Source organism: Ascaphus truei, chromosome 2, assembly GCF_040206685.1.
Source record: "Ascaphus truei isolate aAscTru1 chromosome 2, aAscTru1.hap1, whole genome shotgun sequence".
NCBI classification, from domain to species: Eukaryota; Metazoa; Chordata; class Amphibia; order Anura; family Ascaphidae; genus Ascaphus; species Ascaphus truei.
Window position 1 is genome coordinate 174,368,982 of NC_134484.1, and position 25,152 is coordinate 174,394,133.

Consider the following 25,152-nt stretch of genomic DNA (forward strand, 5'->3'; position numbering starts at 1 on the left):
TTATTATGTGCTCCTCTTTATTTGCCTGTACATCCAGTGTGAATGCACATAATGGTATACAGAGTGAGTCGCACAGTTAGTGGGGGGATTCCCTCGTTGCTAAGCTATCATATGAACGCTACTTGCTTCCAAGTAGCACAGCTCCAACATCGCTGTCAACAAGTACTGGGAGTCCCTGTAACTAGTGTCATACAATTATCAACCAAACACAAGATACTGTATCAAGAGTCAGTGTATGATACTTAGCTGAATAGCTGCTATATTCTGCTCCTTAACGGTACACAGCACTGCTTGGGCGCTCCCGCTGTAGACCGGCTGTTCGGGATCAGCTGCTCAACGTGACGTCACGTCACCACGCCACAGTGCCCACGCCCTACGCGTTTCTCTCCAGGCGGAGCTTCGTCAGGGGATGCAATACACAGCACATTGGAGCATCCATGTAGTGCTGTGTACCGTTGAGGAGCAGAGCACAGCGGCTATTTAGCCAAGTATCACACATCGATTTTTGATACAGTACCCAATGTTGGGTTGACAGTTTTTGACTGACACTAGTTATAGGGACTCCCAGTACTTTTTGACAGCGATGTTGGAGCTGTGCTACTTGGAAGCAAGTAGCGTTCATATGATAGCTTAGCAATGAGGGAATCCCTATATTAACTGTGTATTTCACTCTGCACACCATCCTTGCTCCCACGGTTTGCCTATTTGCAGCAACACACAGCACATTAATATATCAATATTAAAACATATCATATGTGTGTTGACGCTCCTCTAGATTTTTACATCTGTGACTTCACATTGAATGGCAGGTTTTGAACTTGATTATATATATATATATCAGGCAGGAGGATTTTTCAGCGATTAGCGCACTATAGCTTTAGTACCTGGCGGTCTCTGTGCATTTACTTTCAATAGCGCTGTTGTTCGGGATCAATAACATCAGCTCAACGTGTTTTAATAATATTTTATTTTTATTCTTCACTTTTTCACCTTGGTTTTTCACTATATCTGTTTAAGAAAATTAAAAATGATTACTGTGATGTGCACCCTAAATGTACTTCTGTGAATGTTCTTGTGACTATATCACGCGTTCATTCAACTGTTAATACGATTAACTTCTGTACATAGGTAGCACTCATTTTGTGTTATTAATTAACACTCGACAATTATAATTATTGATAATGTTTATTTAAGAGTGAGCGGTGTGAAATGCTCTGTGTTGTGTAGTCTTCTGACTGGTCTTCGTTTTAGCTGTGTATATGTAAAAATGTATTAATACATGCCTATAGCTTAATATACATTTAAGTTGTGTGATTTAATTATGTATGGTAATATATTAAACAGTTTTACAACATGTACATATAATTACAGACACCTATTAGGCTATGTCATGTGCGCATTAGTGACAAATTAAATGTGCCCAATCAGCAGCACATCTCCGTTACAGCATACATGTTTACCAACTCAATGTTACGTTACGCATGTCTTGCATAAACATTTATGGCATATTTTGTGCATTTGTTTTAACACTGGGAGGAATTTGCTGTGAGGGAGTCAGTAAGTACCATAGTCCCACTTTGTGGTGACTATGAGAATTGGCCTGTAGAAGGGGTAAGTGACCACGAAACGTGACGTTGTGTCAGAATATCCCTTAGGTTATCTGGACGTCTGCTGGTAATTGAGTCCTTTGAACTCGAAGCCACTAAAATGAAACAACGGTTTCTAAAAAGAGGCTATTCAAATGCCATAGTGAGACGTGCCTATAGACGAGCAAAAACTACACCAAGACATCAGCTCCTACAGGAGAAAGTTCCAAATAACCAGAGTAAACTAATACGGGTCATTGGAACTTACAATTCCCAAAGGCAGAATATAACCTCAATCTTTAGAAAACATTGGCATATCCTAACTGCGGACCCAGTCCTCCAACAAGTTCTGAGATGTTATCCTAGCATTACCAGCAGACGTCCAGGGATATTCTGACACATAGTCATTATGATGAACCACCCAATACCACATGGCGGATATTCTAAGGGATATTCTGACACATAGTCATTATGATGAACCACCCAATACCACATGGCTACCGGTAAGACCAGCCGGCACATACAAATGCTCACAATGCCTAGCATGTAATCATGTTAAAACTACCAAGAATTTTAAAAACTGAGATGACACAAAAGTATTCACAATTAGAACATTCAAAAATTGCAAGACCATCGGTGTGATTTACCAAATAGAATGCTCCTGTAAGAAAAAATATATTGACAAAACTAAAAGGCAATTCAAAAAAGATTCCTAGAACATCTAGGTGATATCAGAAATAAACTTGACAAACCGGTTGCACGCCATGTCCAGGAGCATCACAATCGGGATCACAACGTCCTCAAATTTCTTGGTATAGATCATCCCACGCTAGGCATTAGAGGGGGCGACTGGGACCAATTACTATTACGCAGGGAGACAAGATGGATCTACAATTTAGGAACATCATCCCCACAAGGATTCAATGAAGGCTTACTCTTTAACTCCTTTATATAATCTTATTTCGCCCTTACCACTATGTGCATGAATTACATTGCAAGCTGTATCCAACTAAGCAACAATGTATGTTTCCATAATTTGAGTAGCAATGGCACTGCAGCACCATTTATAGCCCTAGTCTGTGTCTCAACACACCAAAGATACAATGAAAACTACTTCAAGTATATATTAATGTAACAGCATGGTATTTATACAGAAATGTCATTTAACATGGACACAGCAACATTGTATGCCTAAATAATAAACAAAATGAGCAGGCACGGCAATGTAGGGCTGCACAAAGTGCCCTGACACTCATGAAACATAATAAACGTAACCAACGTGACGTCATGCCTCATTAGCATGAATACCGTATCAGCCTATCACAGACGTCCTTCTACCTGGCCAAACAGCCAATCGGTGCAAGGCATTGCGTATATATGAAGCAACAAGGTCGCACCTACCCTCAGCCCAGAGTCTTGAGAAAGCGGTTAAACGCGAAACGATCGTCGACGGGGCTATTTTAACTCTGGCAGTGTCAATTATATTATACAATGGTGGATACTTATTTAAGTTAAGGCTGCGATTTTGAGGTGAATGGCTCGTAACGCCATCGGTATAGCCTAACAGCTCACACAGCTTTCTCCTCCAGACTTCACGGAGGTGATTAGAAGGAATATTCACAATCGTGCAGCATTGCTACAACAGATAAACAGCTCACACGTAGGTAGTACTCCTACCTCTGATATTCTAGCAAGATGCTGCCATTCGAACCCCTACTACATAGGTTTAGAATATGGCTTAGTACAATAGCTGCAGCAGTTTGTTTTCCTCAGGCACAGCAAAGCTATGCTACTCTGACACAGAGTAAAAGCTAAACTTCACAATCTGATGAGACTTACCACTCACAGCCTCATACCACCTCACTCCTCTCCCTGACCGGGGGGGGGCGGGGACTCTATTAATTATCTATCTAACTATAGCAATTTGACACTGCCATTCTGAGACCGACAATAGGGGTCTAATCAATGGTAGCGACTCGCTATTACTGGCACGGTGCCAACTATTAGACACACAGTGTCATGATGTATTTTTATACTTACCTTTTTCTATGCACCGTTTATTTTAATAGTTTAATCTAAATAAAGATATTTTTAATATTGACATACAACATTAGTGATAATTGAGTGCTACATTCTACTGAGTTCTTTTTTCTTTGGGTATACCCTCATCACTTCCATCAGCCTCCTCTGCATCACTGTTCATATGCTGGACACTGTCCCTCTCTCCCTGTCCACTACTCCCACTACCCTCACCCACCTGCACTCCCCCACTTGGAGTATCAACACGGGACGTCCCGGCATGGGACGTACCCACCCTGGCAGGACGGACCGTATCTGTACGTGCCACTCCTCTCCCACGCTCCACTACTCCCACACTCCCACGCTCCACCACTCCATCTCCCCCACTCCCATGCTCCTCCACTCCTCCAGCCACCGCACCTCCTCCACTCCCATGCTCCACCACTCCACCAGCCACTTCACCTCCTCCACTCCCATGCTCCACCAGCCACCGCACCTACTCCACTCCCACGCTCCACCACTCCACCAGGCAAAGCACCTCCTCCACTCCCACGCTCCACCACTCCACCAGCAACCGCAACTCCTCCACTCTCATGCTCCACCACTCCACCAGCCACCACACCACTCACATGTCCACTCACACGTCCACTCACACATCCACTCATCCTCTCTATTTCACTTAGTCACTCAGTCACAAAAAACAAATATAAACAAAAATGACACACTAGCAAAGTTCTTTCACACTAACAATACAAAAATGTAGAGAAACAAAATATAATAACACAAGACAACTCACTCAATATTCACCAACAAATCACCAACTCTCTCCTCCTACAACCAAGTCCAGTCTATCTCTCCATTCCTCCCAACAGCACCGACACACGCTGAACAAAATGGGTGCTTTATATAGGGTGTCCCTAAAAATTGTGGTGTGAAAGTGTGATTAGAATTGTTGTCATGTGCTTGGCTAATTTCATGACTTCAGCACTTAACCCCTACACTACCATGTTCATACAAATATATATATATATATATATATATATATATATATATATATATATATATATATATATATATATATATATATATATATATATATGACACACACACACAGTAATTTACAACGATATTATAGTGAATGGATTCACTCCTTCATGGACTCTCCCACAGATACCCCCAGGAAACTAAGAGGACATACACGAACCTCAGGGGACCATAATTGCCTTAGCGTGGAGATGACCAAATTATTCCAAAATGGTTACGTTTGTTTTTATAATACTGTAAATGAGCAGGGGGTCTCCAGAGTTGAACCGCATTGGTTTCAGCCTCGGGGACCCCCTACTTCAGGAGATACAGGCCCCGTTATGGGGTGCCAGTATCCCCTGTACTTTTAAAACTTCCACGTCACGTGACGGGGGATTTACATTTTTCTGGGGATACCGGCACCCCATAACGGGGCCTGTATCTCCTGAAGTAAGGGGTCCCCGGGGCTGAAACCAATGCGGTTCAGCTCCGGAGACCGCCAGCTCATGTACACTATTATTAAAATGTATTTATTTTGTGTACGATCACCTGTAACAGCCTTGCATGGAGATGCAGAATCTCCATGCAAATGTTACAGGCGGCTTATTTTTTCTATCAGCTAGTGTACATGAAGTTTCAGTGAGCTAGCAGAGGGAAAAACCTTGCACGCACGATAAGCCAGTTTTGGACACGTCCAATAGAAAATGGGCTCAAGGCCTTAGCGAATCACACCTCCGGCTTCACTTTTTAACGGACGTGCAATTTTTTTTCAGTCTGGCGCAAAAGCTCTAATACAAACAAAGTATACAGCTCACTAAAGTAATAGTGTTATGTTTAAGTGGATGTGCCCATAAACGCCTAGTGTGACGTTGGGTGCAGTTAATGAGCTGATATTAATGGATTAACAAAAAAATTTGGAGAGCAGAAGCATATTGGTGCCTCCGCTATCCATCTAGTAGCTCATTTTTCAAATGCACTCCTGGGCGGTTAATATTTAACGTTTAATAAATTTCTTGCTAAAATAAATTCTACATACAGAGTAATTATTATATACACACAATGTACTTATAAAGGAAGGGTGGTGGGGAGGTAGGGTTGGGCTTGGGGTGTATAGCACAATTACAATTAACCTAGATAAATTCAAGGAAAAATGGGCTAATTAACACCTGGGGTTGCCTATTATTATAGAACATAGGATCTCTAAATTACCACCACTAACAAGACTATAGTGCCTATATTGACATATCTGTGTTGTGCGGCATCAAGCGTAGCATACCGATCAAGCCAACCTGTAATTGTAGAATGTAGCACCAAACAGTGTTATAGCTAGATTAATATACTACTATTCTTAACAGATGAAACATAATATTAGCACTGTAGGTACAACACAATCCCAGGTTGGTGGTACGTGGATTGATTCTACGCCTGATGACGATAACATACACAGCACATGAATCAATAACAAATATAGCTAATAAAAAATGTAGTTGTACAAGATCAGCTGCGGCTAAACACTCTGCTGAAATGAATAAAAGCAGCACTAAGTTAAACTGTGGTATATGGACATGCGGTCTAAATCTTATAGTGCTAATGAAACAATGTCTTCATCTGTCTTCAATGTCTACCAATCTGCGTCATACAATGTTAATAAATCAAAGTATCTGCTGCAAAACACTGTGCCTTCATATGTATATAATAGCACTGAGTTTGCAGTGTATGATGCATAGAGCCCTCAATATGAAAGTCAGTATTTAATGAGTCAATGTATCCAATACATAACATTGAACCGTCTGGCATACATAATAGATAGCACTGAGACCGCAACAGCCATAAACAAAACCCACAGTGTGGAAGCCAACAGTAGAACCAAGACAAAGTAACTAATAAAATAGGTCTGTAGCAGAGACAAGAGATAGAGTGTACCAACGATACCCGGCTCCCACCAGTCCCTTCCTGATAACGTCACCACGCCGAACGCCCTACGCGTTTCCCTCCTACATGGAGATTCTTCAGGGGCGAGTGAATGACAGCTGAGGTGAGAAGCGTGTATTTATAGCGTCGCGGGCTGCCATGGCAACCCGTGACCAATCGGAAGATCGCATAATGCAATTGCAGGCTAGCAACAACACTGTCCACACCTCAAGAATACAGACTGATTGTTAAGACGTCCTCGTCCACTCTGCCAGCAAGACAGCGGATCAGGAGTGCTACAAGAGGGATCCATAGAGGTACCAACATTGTCTCTCTATTTCCCAAGGATCTCAGGTAGCGGTTTCCATTGGAACTCCTCTTTCATTCAAACGCTGTCTTCAGAGACTTCTCCATCTGCTGTTACATTGCTGTTACACCCACGTTTTTTATTCCCCTCGTTGCTAACCTCAGTTGTCCAACTCATTATTATATTAATTTTGGAACTCTCTGTTCAGAGCTGCTAGTAGCTTCACCATTGACCATGTAGTAGACAACAGTGTATAAGAAGTACACAAAAAAGATTAAAATCGGGAGATTGGAAAGATAATATCAAAGGTTAAAGTCAAACAAAAACAGGGACAGAGTTCACGAGTGGTGGCTAAATAACAAAATAAAGAGTATACAAAAGCACTGCATGGTAGCACTGTGATGCGTGGCACAAGGAAGGGCTGATAGTGTAATCACATACTCATAGTTGTACAAGTCAAAGACCCCTTGGAACACAATGTTGTGGTGTTGGAAGCTTCACTGCCAAAAATAATAATATATGTATAACAGTGAATCACAACGAATAATATCTCACAATACATTAATAAATGTGATGATGGAGGTAGGATATATATAACACTCCTTGAAGATCAAATAAAGGGTGTATAAGTAAAACCCTCATTGAGGCCATGAGGGTTCAAAGTTTTTAATTTATATATCCATTCCGCTTCGCGTTTCAACAATCTGTTATTAATGTCTCCACCACGAATGCTGTTCTTAATATGGTCAATACCAATAAAAGAGAGACATTTGATATCACCTTGGTGGATATTATTAATATGGCGGGCAACAGGGGTGTCAGTTGGTTATGAACAGAATTGAAATGCTCGAGTACTCGTCGTCTGAATTCCCTTATAGTTTTGCCTACGTATCTTTGGCCACAATTGCAACTGATAAGATAGATTACATTGATGGTTTTACAACTTATACTGCTGCGGCACAGTTTATTCGAGCATTTGCCCGTTCTGTGCCGCAGCAGTAGCCTGGCGCGCGCCCGAGTGTGACGGGCGCGCGCCGAAGCAGCGGAAGAGCGCCCTCCGATCGGGGCGCTCTCCCTACCGCTGCCGGGTCCGCCGGGTCCCCCGGAACCCCCTGCCGCTGTCCCGCGATCGCGGGACACCAGGGCTCCCTCGGGGAGCCCTGGACGCGCGTGCAGGGGGCGCAGGCTCCCGAAGACGCGTGACCGGGCGTCTATGACGCGCGGCACGCCGAGGGGCGGCCACTAGCAAGCCGGAAAATCTCCCGGCTTGCGGATCTGGCCGCACTGCGATAAAGTGTGTCGCCAGTGTATGGTGTCTAATGTCAAATGATTTAGAATGATCGCTGGTGGTAAATGATTTACCAGGTGTGATGTACTGACACGCCTTACAGTTTTTACATTGGTAAGTACCTTTTGGTGATAATGCAAACCACGATGGTGTAACTTGACGTCGAAAATGGCTGTGCACTAGTCAGTCGTATAGGTTAACAGATCTTTTGCTTGTAATACTGGGAGTTTCTTTAAGAACATTTGTTAGATCATCATCAGACTTAAGGATGTGCCAATGCTTGGAGAAGATCGACTTGATCTCTATCCATCTGTAATTGTAAGTACCTATACAGCGGACTTCAGTGTTATGCAGTCTGATAGTGGGTCCTAGCAGTTTGTCTCTGTCACTGTCTTTTGCTCGATAATAAGCATGTTTGAGTGTCGCAATTGAGTATCCCCGATTTAAGAATCGGTCTTTGAGGTCTTTAGCCTGTAGGTGGAATTCTTTAAATGTCGAGCAGTTGCGGCGTAATCGCAAATACTGACCGATGGGGATACTTTTAATTAGTGATGGTGGGTGGTGACTCGTAGCTGCTAGGAGACTATTTGTTGCTGTCTTCTTTCTGAAGACCGTGGTTTGAACATTTCCATCCTCGTCTTTACTAATTTCCAAATCTAAAAAGGTAATTGCATTAGCATTATGCTCTGATGTGAGTTTTACATTCAAAAGCTCACTGCTTCGTGCATAGCCCCCTAAATGTTCAAAAGGAACCTTCAAACTCATTCCAGTGTAAAACAGTGTTAGACATCTCCTTATCTTTATAAGACATCCTTTCAAATGTCTAAATTCAACAATTGTCCTGTAATCATTCATTCATACTGTATGCTTGAACATTTTTAAGAAAAAGGCAATTTCTTGCACATTCCAAAGGATCAACAAATCATCAGGTTTCTGTCCTTAATTGGAACTTTTTCAAGGAGGTGAGTCTGGCACTCAAAGTATTTTTTTGCTTAAAATAACATTTGTAATTTTCTCAGTACAAGTATTTGTATATTAAATATAGTAGATTATGGAAAGATATACCATATTACAGCCATTTGTAAGTACCACCAAATGTGGGAAAGTTACTCTTCTGAAGCCTCATCATCATAGGCCATGAAGCAAATATATACTGTAAAAAAAGAAATGCAAATTGTGGAGTGTATTAACAACACATGATTTGTACATTTTTGGGACAATAAATTAGTACAGTAATAACCTTTTTCATAACAGCATTGAAGGTCTTTTTTTGTAGCAAGAACACTGCCTTTGGAGCAGGATACCCAAGAATAGATTAGTACAGTAATAACTTTTTCATTACAGCACTGAAGGTGTTTGTTTGCAGCAAGAACACTGCCTTTGGAGCAGGATACCCAAGAATAAAAAAAAAATCGTTCTAGTTGGGGTGTTACTGTTACATTACCTGTGTGTGTTGTTTATAATCAGGTACATATTACTAGGTTGTAATAGAGATACCACCATCTAACTATCTCTACTCTTTACCAATGTAACCGTCAATCATCTCCAATTCTGTTAACATCGTTAGGTTATCTGTGTAACCTAACATACTGTACTGTTAGGTTGGTATTCCACATCTGACCTGTCTCTAATCTGTACAAATATACAGTACAAGTCAATCAGTTCTAGTTTGATAATACATGTAACTGTTAGATTAACTATGTGTGTTCGGTATATAAATACTGCTACTGTAGGTTGGCAAAGAGATAGCATCTCTTGACCTGTCGTTACTCTGTACACGTAAACCAGTCAATCAGTTTTAGTTCATTTAAAATAACACATAAACATCCTTTAGAGTTTATATGTGCACCGTCATTCAAGCTACACTTACAGTATATAAACAAGAGAACTAATGTACATTTACTGATCTAATTCTTGGGGTGGTTTAGCATTACTGTTGTTTAATTTATCCAAGTAGGATTAGAGGGACTTAGGCCTTGCCCCCGCTGCCTACTACAGCGTCCGCTGTGGCGGACGCTGCACGCACGAGAGCCCTCCCCGCAATGGCGCCGGGCCCGCTGCGAGGTGGGGCCGCAGCGCTCGGGCGAGAGCTGCTCCTGCTCTCAATAGAATTGAGAGCAGGACTCGCGTCGAGCGATTAGGCACGCCCCCGGCGGTTCAATCAATGAGGGCGAACCTGCCAGGTGACGTCATAGCAACGCCCCCGTCACTCCCCCGCCACGCCCCCCGGTCTCTCCTCCTGCAGTGAGCTGCAGACCGGGGAATCGGCTGAACGCGCCGCCAATATCGCGGGCGCGCGTTACAGCGGCGTGACCGGGGCCTTAGCCTAAGAAACTCACGACGGTGGCTGCAAAGGTTCAAAACATTGGGGGGTTTTGAGCTTTGCGTTTCGCCCTTTCTTGGGCTTCCTCAGGCTCCGTAGCCTGAGGTAGCCCAAGAAAAGCGAAACGCGTAGGTCAAAACCCCCCAATGTTTTGAACCTTTGCAGCCACCGTCGGGAGTGGGACAAGGGAAGCGCAGCACTACATCCGGACGCGGAGGGAGTTTGCTGCAAAACCACGAGTCCTGCACTATATTCCCTACAGACTGGCTTTTTTACCTGCTACAGCGCTGCTCACTTGTTGAGTCAGCGGTACTTTTATGTATATTGTTTTAATAAAAACCTTGGCTTTTACCTTTTGGGTATAAGACCTTTACTTACCACTCTGGAGCGAGATTTCATCACCCTATCCTGCTTTGAATTTCGACCCGGGGACTACAGGAGGAGCTACAAAGATACCATTCCAAGTGTGTTCTCACACTTGGCTGTGTGAGTAGTAGTACCCTGTTATAAACCTCCCATTGCATAACTTATTTTTGGGTTTTATTACAGACCTTCTAAACTCTATTGGAGAGGCTGAATCGTTCCCTGGAGCCCAAAGAAGCCTCCCCAAAGAGTGTACTTACACCTGCCCGTGTGAGTGTTTGTAGTAAATTTTAACCCTGTTTGTATCCCTTGGGACATTATAATACTGTTAATGTATTCTGCTCATATGTTCATTCGTTTATCCCGAGGGTGACACTACACCAAAGAAGAAGGAGAAGAAGTTCGCAGACGCAGAGTGAAGAACTACTCCACAAGACAGAGAGGAGAAGACCAAAAGATACCTTGATGCGACAGCATTTGCACAAGGCCGTGTGAGTGTTAAGATTTAATACACACTTCAAAACCCCATTGTCTTTGCTTCAGGGTTTAACACACCTGAACTATATTTTGTTCCATTTCACCCTTCCACCTGTGCTCCCCCATCTCTTTCTCTTGTTTCCCTGTTCAAGGCAGATCCTTTTTTGGGGTTGTTTGAGTCACAGGAGGAGACAAAGAAGTGGAGGGATACCTTACGGACTTCTAAGGTTGTTATTATACCTATATCCCGTATTTATTACACATACAGGTAGCGCCCGGGTATTTCTCTTTCCGAAGTGTGGGACAGGCAGAATGTATATCGCAGTAGTTGACAACAAGACCCATGTGGATCTCAGTAGAGATAGACAAAAGTGTGAAAGTGTAGCCCGCCTGAATCCAGCACCTTAGTCAAGATAATCCATGCTGAGTAGCCAAATATTGCACAACAATGTAAACTCCATAGGAGCCAGGAAGGGAGGGTTACACTTTAATAATGAGGGGGTTAATAATAATTTAAAGAAAATATAAAGGGTGATCTAATTTCAATACAGAAGAAGTTGCAGCAGAAAAACTATTTTAGATCTATATGTCTTGTACATAATGTATACCCTGTTCATTTATGTAACTGTATTTATAACCATGTATTATTTGTCGTAACTCTGTGCCCAGGACATACTTGAAAACGAGAGGTAAATCTCAATGTATCACTTCCTGGTAAAATATTTTATAAATAAATAAATACAGGGAGCTGTATAGTAACTTCAGCAAGGCAATGAAGATTTCCATTGTGCCATTTGAGCACTTAACCACAGATTTGTGGACATGCCCCGGACCAAATTTAGGACTACATTCAGTCACTTCTTATTTGATTTTTTAATTGTTACCAACTCTGTCAGAATCAGATTAAATTCTCGCTACCTCTCTATCGCTGACTTCACCAATAAGCATATTGTTAATGTCTTGGACAAACTACAAAATTTGAGTGAAAAATGGCTGACCCCTACCTTGGTCTTTCTGCCCACCTTGCTCTTTCTGATAATGCGGTAACAGTGCACATTAGCAATTGCCCACATCAGTCTGACTGTACAGAATTTCCTTATAAATGACAGGACTTTACATGAGATGCTCTCAGTGGCACCCAGGACATGTGGCCACTTTTATCATTCTGCCACAGCAGGCATAAAACTGAATAACCTATGAAATTTGTGCCACCATGAATTCAAGCAAGAGGTTGTAACCAGGTAGAATTCAACTTTCTATATGTTAGAGCGACGTCTACAGCAAAATCAACCAATATCCTGCTACACAGCATCTCATGATACAGGAAAAAGAGGAATATATATCCTTGCACCATCACAGTGGAAACCCGTGACCCATGTGTGTAAGGAATTACAAAGAGAATTTAGCAGGAATCTCTTAGATTTGTCATCCTTGTCAACAACCTGTCTTTTAATCTTCATAAGGATCCAGGTGTGAGGATTGGACCTCGGTCCTGCACCCGTGACGCGTCCCGTGAGGCATTTGTTGATGCCCCTCATGCGAGCGCTGCAGTACTCCTGCCGGCACCGGACCTAGGCTCCGCCACCGCCCCGCGTCCTGTGATGCAACAGAGGACGCTCCTGTCTTCACTACACGACGGCGTCACATGACCAGAAACACTCGAGGGGTTAATGCTTACAACATAAATTACTCCACAGCTGCGATACACTCCGCCCTTGCCTATCAGTACACAGTCTACCTGTGATGACCCTTTGCCTTCCCATTGGCGCTCTGTGCTCTATATGCTAAGTCAGCCCTTAGGCAAATTGGCTGAGCATAAACTTGTGTTTATGTACGAAGTGCTTGCCTCAAGCATCCTGCTGCCCTGCTGTTGCTCTGTGCATTCTGCCTTGATCTCTTGTACCTTTGACCTCCACTTGTACCCAGACCTCTCCCTTTTCTGACCCCTGGACCTCGGCTACGCACAACGACCATTCTGACCTCTCTACTCCTGGACCCCGGCTACGCACAACGACCATCTGACTTATCCAATCCTAGACCACGGCGAGAATGACCTCTCCTACCCTGACCCAGCTACACGACTACAACTCTGCAATCCAGACGCGGTTGCGCGGTTGTTTGTCGGTGTATTCTAACATCCCCACCTCAGCCCTGCAGTCCTGTCCTGTTTGTGGTGAGCACTCGTTACACCAGGGTTACATGCATTTTAATATCTGAACACTGTGTTGTAGCTAAAATGTTATATCCATGATTTCGAAACAAACTGCTATCTTCTCTCTCACAAGACATAAACATCTATGACGATAAAGAATGACTTATCAGACTAGTGTCTGATGAAATGCAATACTTATTGAAACCTGCTAAGGCTGTACCACCCAGTCCTTCTCCTTCTCTAGCAGCTCCAGCTATTTATACTCTGTCTTCTTGTGCCAGTCAGCAACAAACTTTAACATCTCTCCGTTTTAAAAGTAGTCGATATTAACATCAGGTGACATCTGTCAGGCTTTGAGGAAATAACAGATGTTCTAAGTGTTCAGAGGCATACTCAGCTTCCAGTATGATGCAGAACAATTTTAAAGATAAAAGATTTTAACATTAGGCATAGTACTTACACATACTGGATTGAATAAAACCCACTGAATCTTATCTCCCTAATAAAATTCCGCACATTCTTAATTATATCTAAAATTGCATATTCGCACATGGACGAACTTTCACAAATTTTCCAAACTAGAGTTCACTCAAACTTGAGAGAGGCTGTTTCTCTCTCTATCTCACAAAAGTTATATTTTATCCAAATGTTCGCATGAACTTTTGCTGACTTGCAAGAAATAAATATGTGTGTGAAACTTTGTCGAGTTCACCCATCTCTATTTCTTGGCATTTCTTTTTTTAATTATTTGCAATGTTTAGCTATAATATTTTAGTTACCTAATTTTTTTTTTTTTTTTTTTAGGATTTTAGACATATTCTAAGCTTTTATCCATGTTTTATAATGTTACTAGTATAATTTTTGGTGTGACAATGTTACTGTTGTTTAGTTTACCAGAGAGGGATAATAGCCAAGAAATATATATTTTACAGTATGCCATCTTCAAAGCTACAGTACATTTGTAGCATCATGAATACTACATTTAGTGATATAATACTTTGAGGAGATGTTGTTACTGTTGTTTAGTTTACCTGAGAGCTATAAAAATATGTTTTAAAAGTTAGCACCATCTTTCAAGCTACACTTTTAAAGTCAAGAGTACTACATTTACTGATATATTAATTTTTGAGGTAGCTTGGTGTTACTGGGAATCCATTAAGCCATGATGGATAATACAGTAAATAAGCAATATATTTCAACGTTTGTGCCATCTTTAATATACTAATATAACAATTTTTGGGCAACTTACATTTGTAGCAAATATTATTTTACCCATTAATGAGACGGTCTGCGCCAAAGCTAGTGCGTCATTTAATACGAGAGTTACTGTGGCATGGCACCATTGAAACAAAGGTTGACACATGCACAATGAAGTGCAATGGGTGTAAATTCATGCATTTTTTTTTACAATATTATTGTGGTAATGGGTGAAATACCTTTGGCTACAATATCTTTACATTTACTGTACAGTACTGTTGTTTATTATTTGGCAAAACTTTTAGTGGGGGGAAGGGGGTGGGAGGGAGAGCCTTGCTGAGGCAAGAGAATTGAATGGCCACATGCTGCCTGATGTATCATGCCACAGAATGTGATCGACAGAGGCTCATTTTGAAGAATGGCACAAACGCTGAATCTTATCTTATTTGACCTAAAATATTCTATCTTTCGTATTCTTATCACATGTGCATGAAAAAGTTTTCCAACAGAATGGATAGGAACTATAACATTATCAGTGGAATACCATTCCAAGGATCAGAAGTATTGCTAGATTTTATGATTTTGCAGTAAATTGGGAAAGTGGTCTGACTACACAGATCAAATACTGTATGCATCCTTATGTTTCTCTGTAAATACATAATGCTTCAATACAGTATAGTATATTTGTAATAAACATGTCTGCAAAATCTCCAATGGTCACTGCACAAAACTGGCAAATTTCCTGTGTAAAATTTACATCTGTTGAGTTTGTTCCAGTGTTGGAAAAACCAAAATATAGTACATTTGCAGAATGTACAGGTTTCATCCGCATTATATGCTAACTTACTGGAACAATAAGGATACAAATAATTATTAAACTGATTTTCTTTTCCAATTTAAATTGGTCATACTACTATATGTGGTAAATTGGAAAAGAAACCCAAAGAGAGTGTGTTATTGAAGAAAATATGAACTCAGACAGTTAACAATGCATGAAACTGTAGCACAGAGGCATAACAACATGTGATGAATAAAACAGAATATGGAGACAACGTTTATTTACACTCTATAGGTGCCTTATAATTTATTTCTAAACCTCCAGGTGAGCATAAATAGATATGTCACCAAGTAAGACAAACCTAATTATAACACTTAACACAGTGTTGCAAATCAAATTCAACATCATTGTTTCATTTCCCTGGGAAAAGGTTCTAATTTGCTAAATAGAGCACAAATATTATGCTACCTATTCAACATATTCTATGTGCGTAGCAAAAAAAGGAGAAACAAATATCCCACTGAAGTGGCAAGTACCTGATAATTAACATTGCACTCTCAAAAAATTAAATCCCTCATTAGAGATGTGCGAAATTTTCACAAAGGGTAACGAACCATGTAAAGTTTATTCTTTTTACGAAAGAGTTCATAAGACTGTAGCCCTCTTACCCCCACCCTAAGTGAGATTGAGGTGGATAGGTGTATCTGACTATTTATCAGTGTGGTGCTGTACCTGTTTGGAAACCAGGAAGGCTGAGCTTCCGCCACGGGGAACCTGGGGTATATACTTACACTCGGTGCAGCGCCTCCACTGATGAGGGATCCCAATGTGGTGGGAGTGTGCCCTCACCAGAACAACCATACAGTTTATACACACAATGTGAATAAACAGTATTTACTGAGCATGAACGATAACTTCAATGAAACTCTCTTTGCATAACATCGATACATCATATGAATAACATTGCATCACCATGAATGCATACCATCCCCTCACCCACATGTCCATCATCACATCACCCTCAGTCCCTTTGATAATGATGTGCTTGGGCATTTTATCCCTTGAGTGTCCACAACAATAAGATGAGTGTGAGTGTGAGGGATAGCGCTTCCCTGTGTTGGGGCCCGGTGGTGCACTTATTATACTTCCTCCCTGATCACTGCTCCTGATCAGGATAATCCTTGGAACTCAGCAACACCGCACAGTGATTCCACGCCGCACTGCACTGCGCTGCTCTCTGCAGGAATGGATACACACACTGACTCCACAGGGGAGGGATCCCCAGCCGGAATGATCCTTTACCACAGTCTCTGCTATGGAGTCAGATACTCTTTCTGCACTCAGACTGCACAGGCATTCAGGCACTGTCCTGCAGCATGTCTCTTCCTCTCTGAGTATGGTGAAGGAGTCCCTGTCCCTATAACATACAGTTATTCCTCTACATGTCTCAGGGGACTAACTGGGCCCTGGGGATATACCTCTAGCCTAGTCCCTGCCTGCAGAAGATGTCTTGCTGTAGATTCTGTCTGATCCCAAACTCTTAGAGATAGTAGGGGAACCCCTGCTGCAGCCGCAGTGGAATAATAATGTGAACGGTGCTTTGGGTGTAAACACTGTAGTAGATATGGGAGAGAAAGAACCCAATGTAGCACTCAGGTTCACACTCTGGAGATGAGTGAATGAATTAAAAACATAATCTTTATTAATAACAACATATATAAAATATTGATCGAACGACGTACTGAAGGTGAGTTGATCCTAAATAAAGATAGCCATATTGGCTCCGGATCAAATTGATAATGTGTGCCAGTAATTTTAATAAACCACTGGTAATATGTCAACACAGTGTTCCTGATGCGGACCTGTGTGGTGGGTGATTACTCCAGGTGTGTCCGGGTAAGTACTGAGATTGTAGATCACAAGGATATATTATATCCTAGTACTATATAGTAGGTGTGACCAGTATCAACTGATAGACATATAAAACAAATACACTATGTATATCAGTAGTGGTAATGTGCAATCAGCTATGCTCCTCTGTAGGGATCTGTATGCCCATATCAGTGTCAGGATGACCTGAGGTAACCCTCTGGGTGCTGTACTCCAGGCGTGTGGTGACCTATATTAACCTGCGTGGCTAAAATCAGAGGTAAGTATCCTGACTATAGGTCGTGGGGGAGGTCAGTATCCCAATGAGGGAGACACTGATACTAGGGGGCAGGCTGGTATCTCACACATAAATCAGAGGATGCCAAACAGTGATCCCAAAATCTGGCAGCTCACCACATGCAACTGGCACTGGTGATATTACACACACTGTATAACTTGGAACGCAACCCCCCTTCTTCCTATGAGGGGCCTTTCACTGACACAGCCAAAGCAACTACTCTAGCTGCACTGCACACAACACTGTTGCAACTAGCTATCCTGCTCAGCTAAAGTGACAGCCTCCCAATCTGGGTCTGTCCCTATCTGCAGCAGCTCACTGGTGACTCAGGGCTATCTGGGGCCTGGGGAGGGTATTCTGGCCTAGTGCATGGGTCCCTGCCCTGCACACCTACCTCCTCCCCTGTCTGCTTCCCCACCCTGACTGACTTCCTTCCTGCCAGCTTGCTAATATCACTAACTAGATCCTCCCCTTTACAGGAGAATCCCTCAGCCCTATTGGCTAAGCTAAAGCACATGACTGCCTGCTGCTATGCCTCCTGGGAAGTGTAGTTCCCCAGAAGGCTCCTGCCTATGTAGACCGCATGGCCTCCTCTGTAATGGCCGCCTACCTTTTCCTGTCTGAGCCTGCGCTATCCTAATGGCCGCCACGCCACTTCCCTGCCCATGCGCAACCTCTAGAGGGCCTTCCTGCCTCTCTGCCTTCTCCTGCGCTTGCTCTGCCACCTCTAAGATGGCCTCCACAACCGTCCGCACTTGCGCAAGCGTTTGCGCATGCGCGGTCAACTCCAACATGGCAGCGCCCGCCTGGATGGCGGCGCCAACCAGTGGAGAACCGCCGGAGCCTCCCTGCGCCTCCTGCTGCTGGCTATCTTGCCGCACCGCCCTAACTAACCACGCTGCACCTGCGTTTACGCCAGGGGGAGCACGGGGAAGCATCCCATAGCCGGGGACCCGCACTGGTAAGGGGACCAGGGCTATAAGGCATTTGACAAGCATTAAGTTAATCACAGTTTAATTTATTAAGCCAATTTGCAAAATTCTCTAAAATAGCAAGTTTCTCTTGCGATATTCTTTAAAATGTTGAATAAAAAGAGCAGGGCTGCGCACAGCAAAAAGGCTTGGCTGGAGGCAAAGTTAAAACTGAATAATTTATTTAGGCATAACAGCCAAACTAACAAACAAACAGAAAAAGTGAGTCCTCTGACGTGTTTCCCGCCTCTACAGCACTTTATCAAAGAGTGACCCGTGTTCAATAAAAAAACTCCTTATAACACTAATGTTATAAAGCATACTAAAAAGCCATTCATTTTTGAAGCTGAAAGAATCTTGCCATGTCAAATATATATATATATATATATATATATATATATATATATATATATAATAACACTGTAACCATTTTGGCAGACCGGCTGACCCAAAGAGATACAAACATGATATCTAGACACCAAAGAAACCAAAAGACACATATATTAAAGAAAAATGTATACAATCGGAACACATAGACATTGAATAAAAACACACATGAATCCAGGGAAGAAAAATTGTAAATTAATATATAAAATAAAGATCAAGACCATGGGAATATATATATGTATAAAACACTATGTGGCCTATTCTATAAGCCTCCATTACCCCTTTATCGAGAACTTTTAAGCCAAAATGCCTACTGCTATTCAGTAAGCCTCAATAAGTGGGCTATAAAGGCATGAGTCGCCTATTTTTGCAGCCGTCCAAAACACATCGCCGGGCGAGCGGCAATAAGCCACTTATTGGCAGGTTCTGAAACTCGTTCAATTCTAGTAGCCTCGATTAGTTTATCACGGCTAATGGTGGCTCTAGAGTAGTGAGTTTCTTCCAAAATCCTTACTCCAGGAAAAGTTGGCGTGAGGCTGGGGAGAAGCTGCTAAGAAGGCGGTGAGAGAGGACTTAGAAACAAAATGCTTTTTTCCTGCATAGGATTGATGCCGGGAATCTCCAGAGCTGATATCCATTAATTTCAGTACCGAGGACCCCCGGCATGAATCACATGCAACAAAAATGCATTTACAAGCAACTTCATTAACTTAGCGAGTAACCGCTAAGGCAATGAAGGGGTTAACTACCATTGCCATGTTTGTTGTGGGTAGCGGGGGTGGGTTACGGTGGTATTTGGCCCTTGGTGGTTGTTTAGGTTTTGCACGGGGGTTGCGGGTGGAATTAACACCATTATTGCCTTTGCTGTTAATACGCTGAGGTAATGAAGGGTTAACCCCTCCCGCTACCCACCCGGTAGGTATAAATAGCCACCAAGGGCCAAATACCAACATCACCCATCCTCGCTACCCACAACAAACATTCAAAAACACAACAACCCTACTACCCACCTCCTCTACCCCCAACAAACCCCTCACCCCCAAACACATACAGTACATTAATGGGCACAATAATTATTATCCAGTTAAGGATTATAGCTCATTTGCCCATTACAAAATCAAACATTAGCCAGCCAGCATAAATAAAGTAAATACAATGTTCTACTTGCCCCTGTTATCATTAAGTCAGCGTTCTCCAGGTCCATGTCCTCTATAGCTAGCAAGAGTACATGAAAAAATACAATCTAATGGCCCCCAACCCCTTAATCACATTAGCGATTAATAACCGCTTTAGTAATTAAGGGGTTAAATTAACACACACATTCCCAGTAAACTCAAACTCCAACACCCAATGGTCAACCTAATATAAATCATTAAGGTCAAAAATACACAAGAATAAAATAAATACACAAGCACCTAAACACCCCAACAATAAAATAACTAAGAAGCCTAATAGTTCACTAAAATTTACCTATCACCAAAACATCAAAATAATTAAAATGATGATATTCCAAAACATAACAATACAATTAAATACACACCTATCCAAGCAAACTATTCAAGACATAAAACCACTAGCCAACCAATCAATTAAATAGATAAAAGAACTAGCCAACAAAACAATTAATTAATTTAAAATGCTAACCAATCCTAAAATATACTAAAAACAAGCCATCCAAATTCCAAAATGTAATCCAAACAATAAATAGAAATAATAACAATCAATTGAAAACAAGCATTTGTCAAAAAATGCAATGCCTGTCACTGTATTTATCTATACCCTCAGATGAATACATTATCAGTCAATGGGCAAGCAAAAACATAAAAAGAAATAAATACAATAAAAAAAACAGAAAAAAGACAATTACATACATTCAATATTTATCTTACATTTAGAAGTCTTCACCCTCCGAATCCCAGAGTAACTGCAAGCTCTCGACCCGCGACATCATCACCTGCAATCAAACTCCATCCACCTTAAAGATCAGCATCAGGTAAAAAAAAATCTTCCTTCTTTAATCTTCTTTCACCTTTTCTTTCTTCTTCTGTAATTCTTTTGTTCATTTGTTTTTATCTTCTATCTTCTTTCAATCAAACCCCATGGTAAATACAAAGGGATGTTGCCTCATCGAAATCTTCCGCTAAAATCAGACGTACAGGCCTTATATATGGCCTGTGACGCCACATTTTAGGGTCAGATGGTACAGCTCCAATCCGATGGAATGCTATATCATGTGACAGATTTTTTTTTAAGGATGTGACGTCATCTCCAAAGGATGTACGTCACATCCTTAAAACCACATGGCTATATCAGATGGGGTTACAGCCAATGGGATTGCAGACAATTCCAGTGGTTCCTGTACCAAGAGATGTCACATCCTTTTTAGATTGGAACATATCACATATCGTGGTTCTGCTCCGGAGACACCCTGCTCATCTACACTGGTATTAAAATTTTGCTTTGCAGGTGTTCGAGGCTTTCTGAATACCGTGATAGCAACGCTCAAAAAACTGGCTGCGTAACCGGCCCAGCAATTTTTTTTATGAAGGCTTATAGAATAGGCCCCTATGTGTAATAACGTGGAATTATATAACAGATTTCCCCACTTGGATATACCTAAAAAAACTGTTTATATCAAATTGATGACCTAAGATTAGAAAACTCTAATGTACTATCTCGTTAGAAAATGTATTTTTGAATGGCCAAATTGCAAGAAGAATGTAAATCTCAAATATCAAATATATTGACCAAAATAGCATATAATAAATTAGTTATATATATTGACAGTGGTTGACAAATCACCAAAAAATCTACTCGCCACACAAAAAAATCTACTCGCCACCTAGTACCAAACATATGCTGCTTGGGCCAATAGGAGCTCGCCACGATGTTAAATCCACTCGCCTGGGGCGAGCAAATGTATAGGTTTGTCGAACACTGTATATTGACATTGAAACAACCGAAGTATGGGTGATCAATCCCAGTATGAATGTATCCTCTATACATGAAAAATTAGAAATGGAAAAATAGCCAATAATTAAAAGATATACAAAATCTTATAAAGGCTATGATATAGAATCCGTCCATCACACTGGAAATGTACCAATCATAAAATCATCATGATATCAAATCTAATTAAGCACATTACCTCATATGGCGTCTATGACTCTGTCACCTATCCCACTCCCCAGAGTAATATTACCGTGTGGAGCGGCCCATGCACCGAGACTGTGCACCCTAGAAAGTGCAACCACATTAACATGCAGTATGCCTGGCCTATGCTGCACTATGAAATTGAAAGGTTGCAATGACAGAAACCAGCAGGCAACCCTAGAATTCTTTTCTTTGTTTCTATGCATCCACTGTAAGGGTGCATGGTCTGTGATGAGGGTAAATGACCTGACTAATAGGTAATACTTTAAAGTATCTGCTGTCCACTTTACGGCCAAACATTCTTTTTCTACTGTGGCGTATCTGGGTGACTACAGAGAGCAGTACGTACTGTAGGTCTAAAAACGCAGTCTCTGCACCACTGTTCCATTTTACCACATTGGGTGCCCTTGTTTTTACTAAGTCTGAAATCTGTGCAGCCCGGGTTGCAAAATGGGGTATAAATCGCCTATAGTAACCACTATGCCTAGAAATGTCCTAACCTGTTTTTTTCTAAGGGGACAGGGCCAATTCTCAATGGCTTCTACTTTATTGAGCTGGGGTTTTACAGTCCCCCTTCCCACAACATAGCGAGATATTTTGCTTCTGCCAAGCCGACTGAACATTTAGCTGGGTTGGCTGTGTGACCCGCCTCCCGAAATGTTCTCAACACTGCCTCAAACTTTTGTAGAGGTGAGTCCCAATCTGGACTATGAATCATCACATCATCTAAGTATGCTGATGCATAGTTCGAGTGCGGTTATAACAATTTATTCATCAACTGTTGAAAGGTTGCAGGTGCCCCATGCAGGCCAAAGGGTTTAACAGTATACTGGAAAAGGCCATCAGGTGTGGAGAAGGCTGTTTTCTCCTTTGCTGACTCTGTTAACGGGATTTGCCAATAACCCTATGTAAGATCTAAAGTTGTTAGGAAACGGGCCCTCGCCAACCTCTCAATTAACTCGTCTACCCGGGGCATAGGATAGGTGTCAAACTTCAAGACTTCCTTGACTTTTCTAAAGTCATTACAAAACCGTATTGACCCATCAGGCTTAGGCACCAAGACAATAGGGCTGGACCATTGACTACGGGACTCCTCAATTACGCCTAGGTCTAGCATCTCCTTTACCTCTGACTGAATAGCCCCTCTTCTGGCTTCTGGGATCCTATAAGGTTTTATCTTAACGGCAATTCCCAGCTTGGTAACAATATCATGGGAAACCACCCTAGTTTTCCCTGGTATGCTGGAAAATACGGCTCTGTTCCTATTTATCAAATCTACAGCTTCCCCGTATTGTTCAGGAGTGAGTTCTGCTGATATTCAGACAAGTGAATCCTCCACTTTCCCGGATTTGTTAGTTACCACCATCAGACATACCTCTATATCCTTCCAGGGTTTTAATAGATTTATGTGATAGATTTTCTCTACCTTCCTTCGGTCTGGCTGTCGAATTTTATAATTTACGAGGCCAACCTATTCTAGGACTTCATATGGCCCTTGCCAATGTGATACGAGTTTGCTTTCGGCTGTGGGAACAAGCACCATTACTCGGTCCCCTAGTCGGAAGCTGCGAACCGTAGCATAGAGTTGAAAAAATTGGTGGAACAGCAGGAACCCAGAGAAAGCACCAATCAACTAACCAGAGGTAGCAAAAAACGAAAAAAGGTTTATTGAATTACATTGTTAAAAACAAAAAACAAACTAACATAAAAAACATCTCCTACATGTTTCAGGCTCTCCAGCCCTTTCTCAATGAGTATGAGAGGGGTCTGATGGAATGATGTATATATAGCCCCTCCTCTGAACTCTCCAACACCAGAAATGCATGACAGGTGATTAAGACATATAACAATTAACTCAAAAAGGGTGTCCATGTCTCTATATTGATAATGTACTAGGAAAATAATGAATCATAAATCAATATGGGAACATGTATCAATAGACAGCTAGGTAGTGGATAGAGAAATCTACAATATAAGTAAACTCAATGTCATCCAAAGAAATTGATACAGATTGTGTTGAATAAAGGTGTATCCCACTAATTGATTAATTAAGCAATCCCTATCACATAAGAGATGAGGACACACATAAACATGTTGATTGCATAAACATAGGAAAAGCTGGTATAACCTTCATGAAGTAATAGATATAATACAGAACAGAAAACATTTCACAAAGATATAAAAACTACAATGTATATGAAAATAAACAAGGATATACATCCAATTGGTTTAACAAAAAAAGTGTTTTAGAAGAAAAGAAAAGAAGGGAATAATGAAAGAAAGATAAAACAAGTCAAGGTTGTGTTGGGCCCTCTGTGTCTCTTCTAAATGTATTCTGACTATGGGAGTAACATGAATAATGTCTTCTTTTAAATCTTATACAAATTGGATGACATTTTTCCCTGGAACAGCTTGTTGCTCCCACTCTTCTTTGAGGCTATCCTGAATCCCTCTTGGGCGTCTGCCATACAGGAGTTAAATGGGGAGAACCCTGTAGAGGCCTGTGGTACTTCTCGGATAGCAAACAAGATATAAGGCAACAAGGTGTCCCAGTTCTTCCCATCACTAGCAACCATCTTCCTCAACGTCATCTTAAGAGTTTTATTAAATATTTCTACCAGTCCATCCGTTTGTGGATGGTAAATGGAGGTTGTTAGGGACTCTATTTTTAGCTATATGCATAATTCTCGCAAAAGTTTAGACGTAAACGGGGTGCCCTGATCTGTCAAAATTTCCTTCGGTATCCCGAGTCGGGAGAATACTTGTAACAATTCCTTAGCTTTGGCTTTGGAGGAGGTATTATGTAAAGGCAGCGCCTCTGGATAGCGAGTGGCATAATCTAGGATCACTAGGATGTATTGATGACCCTTGGCAGATTTCTCCAAGGGACCCACTATATCCATAGCGATCCTCTCAAATGGGATCTCAATAATAGGCATAGGAATTCACGGGGCCCTCAAGCTTGGTCGGGGGGCTGTCAACTGACGCTCGGGGAAGGAGGCACAGAACCTTTTTACTGCATTATATATCCCTGACCAGTAAAATCTTTT